The sequence below is a fragment of the Sorex araneus genome, chromosome 11 (assembly GCF_027595985.1).
Source record: "Sorex araneus isolate mSorAra2 chromosome 11, mSorAra2.pri, whole genome shotgun sequence".
NCBI lineage: Eukaryota > Metazoa > Chordata > Mammalia > Eulipotyphla > Soricidae > Sorex > Sorex araneus.
In genome coordinates this window covers 26,298,767-26,311,940 of record NC_073312.1, presented here as the reverse complement: position 1 = coordinate 26,311,940, position 13,174 = coordinate 26,298,767, and the positions used below count along the sequence as shown (strand labels likewise).

General features: G+C 51.9%; 1 long non-coding RNA gene across 1 annotated transcript in view; it reads right to left on the bottom strand.

The window, feature by feature from the left end:
- Nucleotides 1-7,568, bottom strand: part of LOC129399318 (uncharacterized) — a 55,081-nt gene extending 47,513 nt beyond the window's left edge. The window contains exon 1 of the long non-coding RNA XR_008627044.1: nt 7,459-7,568. This is a non-coding gene — a long non-coding RNA (uncharacterized LOC129399318). The remainder of the gene's footprint in view (nt 1-7,458) is intronic.
- Nucleotides 7,569-13,174: the final 5,606 nt, after the last annotated feature.

The window sequence follows — 13,174 nt, the reverse complement described above, 5'->3', positions numbered from 1 at the left end:
GACATAAAATTGTGTGTGTCTGCCTCTCTGTGTGGTACAAACAATGAGCAGGTCATCCCAAATCAATAAGTCTGAGTGGGCCATAGATCATTCTAGAGGAACCCATAAAGGTAGGAAGGGGGGAAGGGTGATGTGACTTAGACCCTCCTTTATGCGGTCCCCTCCACCATTCCCGTCTGCTATCAGCCCAGAGGCTCCCTCACACATTTATCACCTCTGCACTCACGTTCACACGTAGCCCTCAGCCCCCACACACTCCTTCCAACCACACGTTCTCAGACTATAGTGATTTTCTTACCACTGCCACCACATCCCTGCCTCTATCCCCAGCACTTGCTGCTTCCACACGCTCATTCTCAGAAACAGACCCTGTCACTCAAGAGTCCACACAGTTCTACACTCTCATGCTTTGTCCTAAGGCAGCGTAGTCATACGTCCCTTTGAAGTCAATGTCATTGGTGTGGCCACAACCACATCTGCATACTGTGCAGCCCCAAGCATGTACCCACCAGTCTGTTTTGTGTACTCCAAGTCCTCTGAGTCTGCAGTCATTCCATATAGCTTACTCAAGTCTCGGGCACACAAACACACACCCAGAGAATCTTAGTGTCAGTGCTCTCCTGTCTGCTTTCTACGTAAAAGGTCAGATAAGCACGACTCTGAGAGGAGAAAAGTGACTTGGCCAAGGTCACACCGTTAATGACAATTCCAGGAAGTTCCACTCGTCTCTCATGACCCCCACCCACCATTCTTGCTGCCAACGTTCTTCCCTCTTGGTCTTCCTTATAGCCCCTCAATGCCTCTCTCTCGCAATGACTCTCAGAAGCACTTAAATAAAATACACAGCTCTTGAAGTGGCAGGCAGAGGTGAATGGAACAAGTCTGGATGGGGAATTTTGAAAACAAAAAAAAAAGAGATGGGGTTAGAATGTCAAATGCTTTGTAGATTGTGACAAGGTTCAGAAAGGATGTATTAAAGCACCTGGCACAAAGTCCTTACTGCCAGGATTTATTGGGCACTTACTATATGCTAGGCACTATGCCAAGTACTTTATGCATTATCTCACTTAATTTTTATAATCTCTTTAAGTATGGTTATCTCCTTATTGCAGAAAAGGGAAGTGGCACCAGAAAGGTTAAGTTGTTCGCCAGAGGTCACTCAGCTGGTGGCTTTTGAGAACAAGATTATACCTTTCTCTTGAAACTGGACCAAGGGAAATTAAGAGCTGAGTTCAGAGTTTCAACCAGCAGCTCTTCTGGGCAAGGAAGAGTTGTCCTTATCTTGTGTCCCAAAAAGACAAAGACAAGGAGAGGTTTAACCATCACTCAGAAACCCAAGGTTTAGGTTTAGGTTTAGGTTTGCACATAAGATGGAGTGGCTCAATCCATGCTTGAAGTTATTATTGCTCACTCTAGCACCTTCCAGACCACAGCAACCCTTCCTATAAATGTGCTTCCCAATGGCTTTCCTAAAAAAACCACTTTGAGTTAGAGAGAGAGACAGGGACAGAGACAGAGAGAGAAATAGAGAGACAGAGTTAGAGACAGAGAGAGACAGAGGGGTACAGGGAGAAGGAGAGGGAGGGAGAGAGGGAGAGGGAGAAGGAGAGGGAAGGAGGGAGGGAGGGGCATTCAAAGTGCCTGACTTTATGCTTTGTGTGAGGCCCTGGTTTGACCCCCAGCACTGTATGGTCCCCTAAGTATCCCAGGAACAGTAATCCCTGAGCACTACCTGGTGTGTCCCAAAAGCCTAAAGTCAAAACAAAACCACTTCTTATGACTGTGACAACAAGATGATTTCTTTGTTTATTCATTATTTTTGGGGTGGGTTGCATACCTGGCAGTGCTCAGGAGTTATTCCTAGCTCTGTGCTCAGGGACATATGTAGTGCCGAGAATAGAACCCAGGTCAATCCTGTGCAAGGCCAGCACCCCACCCACTGTACTATCTCTCTGGCCTCAACAAGGTGGTCACTTTGAAGACCTGAACCACTGTCTTTCAAACTGCTGGCCTGTCCCGTTGCCAATAGTCTTCTCTCAACCCTGAACCAGCCATGCACAAGACCCTACAGGGTTACGCTTTGACTCTACCCTTGGGTTCCATGCACTGTGTTGTGTTCTCTTGAAAACATGTCACTTTTTGTTGTTTTTTGTTTTTTTGTTCCCCAACAATGCTCAGAGCTTAATCCTGGCTCTTCACTAAGGAATTACTTCTGGTGGTGCTTGGGGGACCATATGGAATGATGTGAAATCAAACCCAGCTTAGTTTGATGCAAGGCAAACACCTTACTCACGGCTCTATTGCTCCAGCCTCTCCCCTTTTTAAGGTGGGGGGACACACCGTGCAGCTTCTGCACTCAGAGATCACGCCAGGCTGGGTTAGGGGGGCCATATGTGGTGCCAGGGATTGAACTTGAGTCAGTCATATGCAACACAAATGCCCTACCCACTGTACTATCTTTCCAGCCCAAGGCAATTCTTTGTTGTATCCTTCCTCTGACCCAGGCACATGTCTGTGTGTGTGTGTGTGTGTGTGTGAGTGTGCAGAGTTTCTATGTGTCTTTACAGGGAAGTAGATGGTCTTGGTAAATGCTCAAAAAGTGGGTTTATCACTATTCAGAAGATGTTCTAAACTCAAAATTAAATTTAGATCTCTTTTGTCACCAGGAAAATTCTTCAGATCATATAAGTCTTCAGTGAACCTGAACATTCTCAGATTAGTTCATTTCAAGTCAACCTTCCTTCCTCACCAATCAGTGATTCCTTGTACCCCCCCACCCAGGACATTACAGGAAAGGATCTCTGCTGAGACTAATATGCAGTTCTGTGCTTCTAACCACTAGATGAAGTCAGGCTCAGGTCGCAAGTCTCACACACTAATAAGGCCAGTCTAATCACTTCAACCAAGAGCACCAGGGTGTGGAGGAGAAATACCTGATTCCAGACCCATCCCTTACTAACTATAAGATCACAGGCAAATTGCCCAGTCTTGCCTCTGCAATACTAGATTGGCAAATCCTCCATCCCGGGGTTATTCTGAGCTTTTTAAAATGCTGCAAAATATCATTATAGAAAGCAGGCACTCAGAATTTGCCACTCAGAGACCATACTAGTACTCCTGTCAACCCCAAAAGTGGTGATCACTCAAACTGCAATCAGTGATAATAGTTACCAATCACACCACACCTTAGGCTTGCTCAGACCTGCTGTTGGCGGCGGATGTGGGTACTTGAAAGAAGAGCTTATGTGTAACTTTGTCCATCTCTTTTTGAGAAAAATAACTAACAGATAAAACCTTTCAAAGAATGCTGGAATGATAGAACAATGGGTAGGGCACCTTACCTTGCATATGGCTGACTGGGGTTTGATCCCCAGCATCCCATATGGTCCCTTGAGCATACTAGGAGTGATTTCTGAGTGCACTGCCAGGTGTGGTCCCCTCCCCCCCAAAAAAACACAAACAAAAAACCTTTAAATTAAGCTTGAGAGGGGCTGGAGTAATAGCACAGCAGGTAGGGTGTTTGCCTTGCACACGGCCGACCCGGGTTTGATTCCCAGCATCCCATATGGTCCCCGGAGCACTGCCAGGAGTAACCCCTGAGCATCGCTGGATGTGACCCAAAAAAAGCAAAAAATAAATAAGCTTGAGAGATATTATAGGGGCTAAGGTGCTTGATTTGCATGTCATTAATCCCTATTAGAAACCAGCACCACTGCATATGGTCCCCCGAGTACTTCCAGGAATGATCCTGAGTATAGAGTCAGAAATAAGTGCTGAGTATCACTGAGCATGACCTAAATTATATTAAAAAAGGAAAATAAATAAGCCATAACCAGGTGTCAATAGCATACTTAATAAAACTGGCTCTGATAAGGGGTTGGAGAGTGGCTCAGCAGACGAACAATTGTCTTGCACGTGTGAGACCCTGGGCTTCATCCCTGATGCTACAGAAGGGAAACAGAGAAAGGCAATACTTCCCTAATACAATTAAGCAGCCAGTCATATCCAAAATTTCTTTCTTTTTCTTTTCACTTTCTTTTTCTTTTTGCGTTTGGCTTCTGAAAATAAAAACACCAAACAAGGTTTGCCCAGCAATGTACCTGACTGTTGTCTCACTTCTTGTAAAGACACGCAAATGAGTCCCTTCTCTTTGGTCATCTGATTAGAATACTGCCCCACATTGAGGCTGGAGAGAGAGTACAATGGACAGGGCACTTGCCTTACACACAGTTGACTCTGTTGGATCCCTGGCACCCAACATAGTCCCCTAACTACTGAATGATTCTGGAGCACAGAGCCAGGAATAAGCCCTGACTAAGCACAATTGGGTATGACCCCCCAAAATCAGTCAAAACTTAAATATATATGTATTTGTGTACATAAGCATACATAATGTGTATTTATATATATGACTCTTGGCTTTGTGCTCAGGGATTATTTCTGGCAGTACTCAGGGGACCATATAGGGTGTGGGACAGACCCAGACAGACCCCATGCAAAGCAAGCGCCCTACCCATTGCAGTATCTCTCCAGCTCGTTGAAACTTATCTTTAATGCTCAAATTAACACATTAATGTATTCTTAGTTGAAAAGGAAGAGGAGGAGGTGGTGGGAAAGAAGGCGGGAGGAGAGAAGAAATCAGACGTTATAGCTAAAGCAAGTTTCCTTGACAACCCCTAACTCCTCCTCTTCTCCCTCTGTCCGTCTCGGTTTTCTCATCTTGAAAATGGGGAAACGTCTCTTCCTAAGGTTGCTGGGAACGTTCCGTGAAGCAGAGCTGCGAAGCGCTGAGCTCAGGGAACCGTACAGTGACCATGACCCATTAGGATGATGCTCAATCCTTGTCACCGCGCGGGCAGGCGCAGATCCGCCCGTCCCGGGCGCGTTCAGCACCCTGGACAGAGGCGCGCGCTGGTCGGGGCCGTAGGTAAAAGCGGGCGCCCGGCTCCGGGCAGGACCCGCGCGCCCCGGACAGAGCGAGCCGGGATGTTCCGGGCGTCGCGTCTGGCTGAGACAATTACTCGGATACGCTCGGGCTGGCCTCCGCGAGGCCTCGGGTCACTTCAGACCTGGGTCCTCGTCCTTGAGCTGCAAGCTGGAGCGGGCTGGGGCTAGACTGGTGCGGCCCCCACCCCCACCCCGCTCCCCCGCCTACAGAGTGGCGGGGGGGGGTCCCACCTGCTGGGAGGACCACGCACATCGGCCGGGTCCCCTGCTCACAGCCCCCAGCCGCGCTCACGCCCACCTGCGCCGTCCTGAAAGGGTCCGGGGGTAGGTGGGTGGGCCGTGCGCGGGCAGGAGGGCGGCCTCGGGAAGCCGGCCCAGGGCACAATTAGTCGTGAGCGGAGGCGCCCGCGAAGGCTGATTTAATTAGGTGACACGGTGCCAGGCAGGGATGCGGGAGGAGGGGAGAGCAGGGTCAAAACATTTTGTAAAAATCTGTTTCACAAACGCCGCTGCTCCCCTCGGGGCAGACAGAGATTATGGCGTCTTCCGAGTCCATCAAGGCTGGCGAGAGGCAGCCGGGAGCTCGGGGCAATTCCTCCTCCGAGGCCTCCGTCTGTGGTCCAGCCCCTCCAAATAGTCCCAAGAGCCCTTGGTTCTCTGGGCGGGGCGAGAAGAAACAATGACCCGCCGAGGTGGAACACAGTGTGGTGGGTCAGTCCAATGACCTCCCCGGTACCCCTTTAAGAAGTATTAGCAGCAGTTGCAGGAAGAAACAACTTTCCAAATTATCCTTACTGCTGGACTGTTGTCATTTATACTCTGTGCCTCAGTTTACTCATTTTTTTAAAAAGTGAGGTCTCATCTATAACTGATGGGAGGAGCAAAGGAAGTAGTGATGCAGAAGTAAGCTTTTAATGTGTTGTTACTATTACTCTGATGACTATTAATTTGGTGCTAGGTTAATTGTTGGATAGCTTTTTGTCCCTCACCTTCACAACCATACTCTATAAATCTAACCATCCCCATTCTTCCGAAGTGGAAACTGAGGCAAGAACTTGTGTGCAACTGGCTGTAATCACTGACCTGGTCAGGAGCAGTAGTTTAGGAAGTGATATTAGGGTGTTTGGTGGTCAAGTTTGTTTTTTTCACCACCCTGCAGCTGAGCTGTCTCTCTCTCTCTCTCTCTCTCTCTCTCTCTCTCTCTCTCTCTCTCTCTCTCTCTCTCTCTCTCTCCCCTGCCCCACGTGACTTGACCTCCGTGATCTCACTGTGCCCCTCTACCTAACTTTCCATGCCTTACCTGGCACAACCAAGTCTATCTCAGCCACGTGTTTGCGTGGCAATGAGTAAAAGGAGTCAGGTCTGTGTGCCAGAGACATCATCCAGGATGGCTCTCCCAGAGAAAGCTGCTCAGATCCCCACCTCCACACAGAAACAAAACAGCCTGCACAGGGGCTGGAGAGATAGCACAGCGGGTAGGGCGTTTGCCTTGCACGCGGTCGACCCGGGTTCAAATCCCAGCATCCCATATGGTCCCCTGAGCACGGCCAGGGGTAATTCCTGAGTGCAGAGCCAGGAGTAACCCCTGTGCATCGCCAGGTGTGACCCAAAAAGAAAAAAAAAACAGCCTGCACAGGTATCCACCTGCCACCTGGTCACAATCCAAAGGGCATTTCCACAGAGAGAAGCAGTTTCACCCAGCATCACCAGTGAGTTATGGTAATGGACAAACACAGAGGATGTACCACTTTGACGTACACATGAACAATGGCACACATCACACACAGGAAGAGGTTTTGTTGTTGTTGTTGTTATCTTTTGCAAGATACCGTCCACACAAATCTGCACAGATACACAGTTTTCGACATAGTCACCAGCACATGTGGCCACATGTCTCCTTAGGAAGGGGATTGGTCACTGCACAGTTACACATCCACTGTGCGCACACACTATGCGCTCCCATCTGAGAGATGTGACCGGGCACAGTGGGGCATGGGAAGAGGATTAGTGAATGCGATTCAGGCACGCACACTCTCCAGACACAGCTGTGCAGACCGGTGGAGACAGGGAACCAGGTCATCACAGGCGTGTGCACACGTGCCCACAAAAACACCGTCTCCTCCCAGCCCCGTGGGAAGCTGGCTACAACCCAAGACAGAGCCGCCCCCTAAAGTCTTCAGGGCAAGGAGAGGAGGTGATCTGTGGGCTACCTTCTCTCCCTTCTCCCAGCTGAGCCCAGAGAAGCCTGGATAGCTCCTGCAGACATGGGAAGAGGATGTGGACAGCCAATATTGGGGATACCTTATCTAGCACCATCTCCAGTGCAAACCTGGGGAGACAGGGGGTTCCTTCTCCCATCTCTCCACCCATGCCTCTTACCGCCTTTCCACCCTCACGCCAGCAACTGCTGAAGGAAAAAAGGGCAAATGGATCATCATCGGCAGCGTCTTCCTTTTGGGGGGGATCAAGGGCTGCCCCCTTCCAAACTCTTCCCCACCTGTTGTCACCTACCTGTGCAGGTGCTCTGTCTCGCCGGCACTCAGAGCTCCAGCCTGAGCAGGTCCCGAAGGCAAGTGGGTGGAGCCTGGTTCCATCCTCTGCACATACACACCCAACCCCAGTTCTAGCTCCCTGGACAGCTGCCCCACCAGCTTTTGCCCCCCCCCCAACCCTCGCAGTCCCCTCCCTCCCGGCTGCCAGCCTGCCCACTGCTGGGTCTCCCTCAGCAAACCAGACTAGGGACTGGGGGGAGGGGAGGATCCCAGGAGAGGAAGTGGCATCTGACGGCCCCAGAACCAAACCTGGGGGGCTGCAGGGGGGAGGGAGGAGCAGGGAGGCTTCTCATTGTGTGAGGGAAATTTTATTTTTAACAGATGCTAAGGCAGATGGCGCAGAATTAACAGAAAATGGGAGAGGAAAGAGAGGAAGAACATTACTGACTCCGGAGAGAGTGGACATTAAAAAAATAAAGAATAAGGGAATGAAAACAAGTTTAAGTGCTCTCTCCGGGGGGGTGGGGGGAGGGAAGGGGGAGCCGAGAGGCAGAGAGGGACGGAGCAGCGTGGTGATAACCAGAGGCGTGAAATTACAAAAGTAAAATTTGTGGGACTCGGGAGGGGCCGAGAAGGCCCCAGTTTCATTGCAAAACTCACTCAGAAATTACTGGTGTGATGTTGGAGCTTTTATCATTAATAATAATCCAGGAGGGAGGGGAAGACAAAAGGACAGGCGGGTTGGGGATCCTTGTGGCACCCGAGGAGGAGGAAAGGTGCAGGGCTGCAGGGAGGGGAGGGGACTTTTTAAAATGGGAGGAGAGAAAAGAAGTCTGTGAGATAAGTCCAAACTGACAGAAATAGGGAGACAGAGGCAGAATAAAAGAGAAGGAAGGAGAGGAAGCAGGTGGGAGAGGAAGGAAGAAATTACAAATTACAAAGACTGCAGAAGGGAACAGAAAAGAGAGACTGGGGCTGGGCGGGGCTGAACTTGCCAAGACTGAAGCAGAGAAGAGCAGAGACAGGCAGGGGAGACACACAGCTGGGGGACAGCTCCAAACAAGTCCACACTAGCGGGCAAGGAGAGTTGCCCCAGAGAAGCATGAATAATGGTCTAGGGGACCGAAAGCAAAATCTGAAACAGGAAGGAGAGATGGAGGCGAAGCAGAGGTTCAGGCAGAGAGAGAGAAAAGTAGAACGAAAGAAAGAGACAGAGAGAGCAAAAAAACCCAGCAGAGGGGGCTGGCCGGGGAAAGAGATGGAAGGGAGTGGACAAGAAGCCAAACTTGGATGGACTTTGAAAGAGGTGCCAATGGAGTTGGCAGACCTCAAACCTCAAAAGACAAAAAGGGACCTACCTACCAGAGGCAGAGAGAGAGAGAGAGAGAGAGAGAGAGAGAGAGAGAGAGAGAGAGAGAGAGAGAGAGAGAGACTGAGGGGGAGATGACAGAGAGGGCAGGAAGGGAGGAAGGGAGGGAGACAAAGAGGAATGGCCGTTTATCTCTCCTCCCAAATTAATTGAGGCTACATCAGCCTGAGCCACTAAAACGGAGCGATTATGAATGGGTTAGTCACAGGTGGAGTTAAAGGCCTTCAGAGGGATATTAGCCAAAATTGAGTGGCTTTTAATTTCTTTCTAACGAGAGACTGTGGCTGGGGAACCAGGCGCCGCCTCCGCGCAGCTCCACTGCTAAACACGGCGTGGGGGCGGCCGGGCCACACGCCACCTGACCTGTGCAACACAGGCAGCCACGTGGAAACGGCCATGCCTGAAACACGCCAAAACATGCCTGGAGCATGCAGGGCACAGGGGACAGCCCAGTGGAGGCAAGTGGGTGGGGGTGGGGTGGGGGTGGGACAGCCTGGCCTGGCCAAGGAGCACAGACCACAGAAGGGTGGAGAGAGGCCACAGATGATGCGACTGAAAAGCCCTGCCATTGCCCTGTGCCTCACTGACCACCTCACCGACCACCTCTCCCCAGCTTTGATACTTGGCCCAGGAAGGCTTCTCTCTGTGTGGAAAAACCAGGGGCTGGAGCAATAGCACAGCAGTTAGGGCATTTGCCTTGCATGCAGCCGACCCGGGTTCGATTCCCAGCATCCCATATGGTCCCCTGAGCACCGCCAGGGGTAATTCCTGAGTGCAGAGCCAGGAGTGACCCCTGAGCATCGCTGGGTGTGACCCAAAAAGCAAAAAAAAAAAAAAGGAAAAGAAAAAACAAAAAACCAAGGCACCGAGATCAAAGGGACAGTCAGAGACAGGAATGGCAAAGAGGCGGGAAGCCCCACTGCAGAATGAAGGGTGAGGCGCATGGACACAAGGAACAGGGATGTGAGTGCCAACTCCCTTCTGGGCTCCCGACACAACCCTGAGTACCACCACACTAGCAGCAGTGCTCCCTTTCTCCCCCCACAAAAAAATGAAGGACTTGATGTCCTGGGCACCATCCAGCTCCCTGGCAGAGACACTCGGACTTCCCACTGAGGCCTTTTGACCTGGGGACTCAGCTTGTGTGCTTGGGACATGTTGGGGTCTATCACCTAGGCATGACTTTGTGAGACTGAGGGGAGAGAGTGTAGACTGCACTCTGGGCCCGGGACCAGCAGGAGACCAGCCAGAGGAAACACAAGGAGTTGGAAGAGGGTGAGTGGGTCCTGCCCTCCGACAGCAGCCAGGACAGGGAGAGGAGGGAGGCAGGCAGACGAGGGAGGCCAGCGGTATCTCAGGACAGTAGAGCTTGAGGTGGGGCATGAACCAGAGAGAACCAGAAAGCAGAGGGCATTCCTAGAGGGGACACCAGGGACAAGGGTGCCCCCCTGACAGCAGTCTGTCCTCCAAGGGAACATGGTGGGGCGGCAGAGGGAGGGTGAGACCCTCGCTTTGTGGGTCACAAATTGCTCTCAGACTTGACACAGCGGTTGGGACCCCTCCCGTAGGCATGGGACACAGGGCACATGTTGGCTTCTGAGTAAGGCCAAAGAGTGTGTGGGGGCTTGCAAGGTCACGATGGACCCGAGAGCAGATGGGGAACCTGGAAACAAGTGAGGGGGCAGGGATTGTTGAACCCACCGTGAAGAGGAAAACAGGGGACGGAGAGAGGAAAAGAGATGGCAAGACATGGTAAGCGGCAGGGCACGGGGCTGAGGAGAGGAAGGGAGGGAAAGATGACCACGAGGGGCCAGGCCTGTGATCTCAGCGTGCTTGGTGTTGAGAGCAAGATGGCGGTGCTGGGTGGGGGTTGACAGGGGCAGGAAGAGGGTGGCTGGCTTCCAGTCAACAGAGCAGAGCGAGCTGAGGCGAGGCCCTGTGGGTCCTCACAGGAAGAGCTCACCTCTACGCGGGTGCTCTTCAACCACTACGCGGGGCCACAGGTGGGGAGCGGCCGAGCACCCCTGGGCTACGCCTCACCTCTCACAGGACAGGTGCAGTCTGAAGGCAGAGAAAGGCTGAAGAGAGCGGCTCTCAGCAGGGTGCCACGCAGCGTCCTCTCCTCAGACACTCGCTAGCCTTGACAACTTGGACAAGACCTTGTCCATGCCTAGACGTCAGTGTGCTCAGCTCTTAACATGAGCACGTGGGTCCAGCACCACATTTTTTTCTTTTATGTTTCCCTCTAGGTGTGGAGACCCAGAGTGAAGGTAGGGCCGAGACCTCGGACAGAGACAGGCACAGGAAGAGACTGGCCATCATTGTCCCTGGCCTCGGCTCCCCAGAGCCAGCAGCTGCGCCCCCTCCCATGGCTACTCCATTAACACTCAATTAGAGGGCTGCTGGGCGCAGCCCCAGAGCCTCCCGGCCTCCCCATCCGAGGGTTGGTCTGATGGGCCCACTGGGACGAGGCTTCACTCAAATTTATAACTAACTCCAGTGGCTGTCCTGGGGCCTCCGCTCTCTTCTTCCTTAGGTTGTGTGTGTGTGTGTGTGTGTGTGTGTGTGTGTGTGTGTGTGTGTGTGTGTGTGTGTGTGTAGGGGGTGGTGGAGCCCACAGGGTTGGCTAGGAAAGGGGGAGGCGCAGTAGCCTGAGCCCCAGAGATGAAAGGGAGCAGACCCCGGAGCAGAGACCGCGGGAGGGGAGAAACGAGGAAGAGCACAGGAGAGTGTGGGAGAGAGAAAAATGACAGGCCCTGAATATTGGGCGCCCTCACTTTAAATCAAGATAAAAGACTGAAGTGGAAAATGAGAGTCCAGAGAAACCCCGGACGGCTCGGGGCGCTAATGGAAACACATGGCCGCCGGCTGCGGGCTTGTCAGCTTCCCCCGGCGCTGCCATTCCCGTCTGATAATCCGGCCTGCCATAAAATTAGACTAGCAAATACCTCCTGACAAAGATGCATGTTTCTCTCTATTGTGCCATCATAAAAAAAACTCCGCTGGTGACTCGGGGAGCCGCAAACTTCAATTTAAATTTACAGTGCTGCGGAAGGAAAGTGATATGCACTCAAAAATTTTAATAACCTATTAAGTTACGACTTCAATTTCATTTTATGAATATTTTCCTTGGGGAGCACGGCTATCACAGAGAAAGATAGAAATTTAAAAAAGATAAATAGTGCCATTAATCTCCAACATTTCTCTTCCATTATCCTTGAAAATTAGGAGTTATTTTTGTTCAGATCTTCATGTAATTAGCTCCCTCCACTTGATTCACTAGCCAGAAAATGACCATGTTCAGAAAATTAAAAATTTGTCATTAAGTGGAATTTAACATAATATCATTTATCTTTATCTATTCCCCAGCTGACAGCAGGAAGCCTTGGCTGCCTTACCGGCTGGTGGATCAGAGTGGGGAGGGACCACTGAGGGGGACACACTGGGGGAGACAGAGACAGAGACCCCAGGGGAGACAGGCCAGTGGGGAGGCGCTGAGCCAGGAGGAGGGCAGGGAGGAGCCCGGAGCTGAGGTGTCAGCCTTGCAGGAAGCTGAGGAGGTGGAGGTGCCGGGTCTGAGCTGGAAAGCAGGTGGGAGAGTTGGGTGGGGTGGGGGGGGCTCAGGGGAGGAGAGGAAAAGCAGAGGGGGCATCTGCAGAGGGACCCCAAAGAGGGCAGTGGTTGGTCAGTGGAGCTGAGCTGAAGGAGTGACTGGAAAGGACAGAAATCTGGCAACATTTTAGAAACTTCCAGGAAAAAAAGGGGTCTGGAGGAGATGCCAGAAAAATTGGGGGGCTCTTTGCCTTCCTCAGCCAAATGCCACCATCCTGGCTTCAGACCAGAGGCAGAGAGGGGCTAAGCAGGCCTCAGAGCTGGCGGGGAGGGGAGTGGGTCAGCAGGCACACGGCAGGGCCCCAGGATGCCCCCCTCCCCCCCGACCAGTCGGGATGCTCTCATTCAGGACCTGGTGCTCCCTCTCCTCCCCGCCTCTAAACTGCCCCCCCCAATTCCCCCACATCAGAAATCCTCCACTAAACCATTCCGACCTGGGCCTGGCTGAGGAGAGCTGAGAAGTGGATAAAGGGATTAAACAGCAGCACATTAGTGAGAGATTTAGAGTGTAATAAACCCATTTCATAATAATATGTGCACTGGGGCCAGCGATCCATCATTGCAGGAGCCCGTCCGTGGAGGGGTGAGCTGACCTGCAGAGGGGACCCCAACAGGAGGCTCTGTTTCTTTTCCCAGGATCTCAGGAGACCAGCAGGGGGTGCCTGTCAGGTCCCTGGGACCAGGATGGAGGCACAGGCATTCTGAGGCCAGCTTTGGCCTCAGTTTCCCCAGGGATCACGCTGGAGGTACAGTG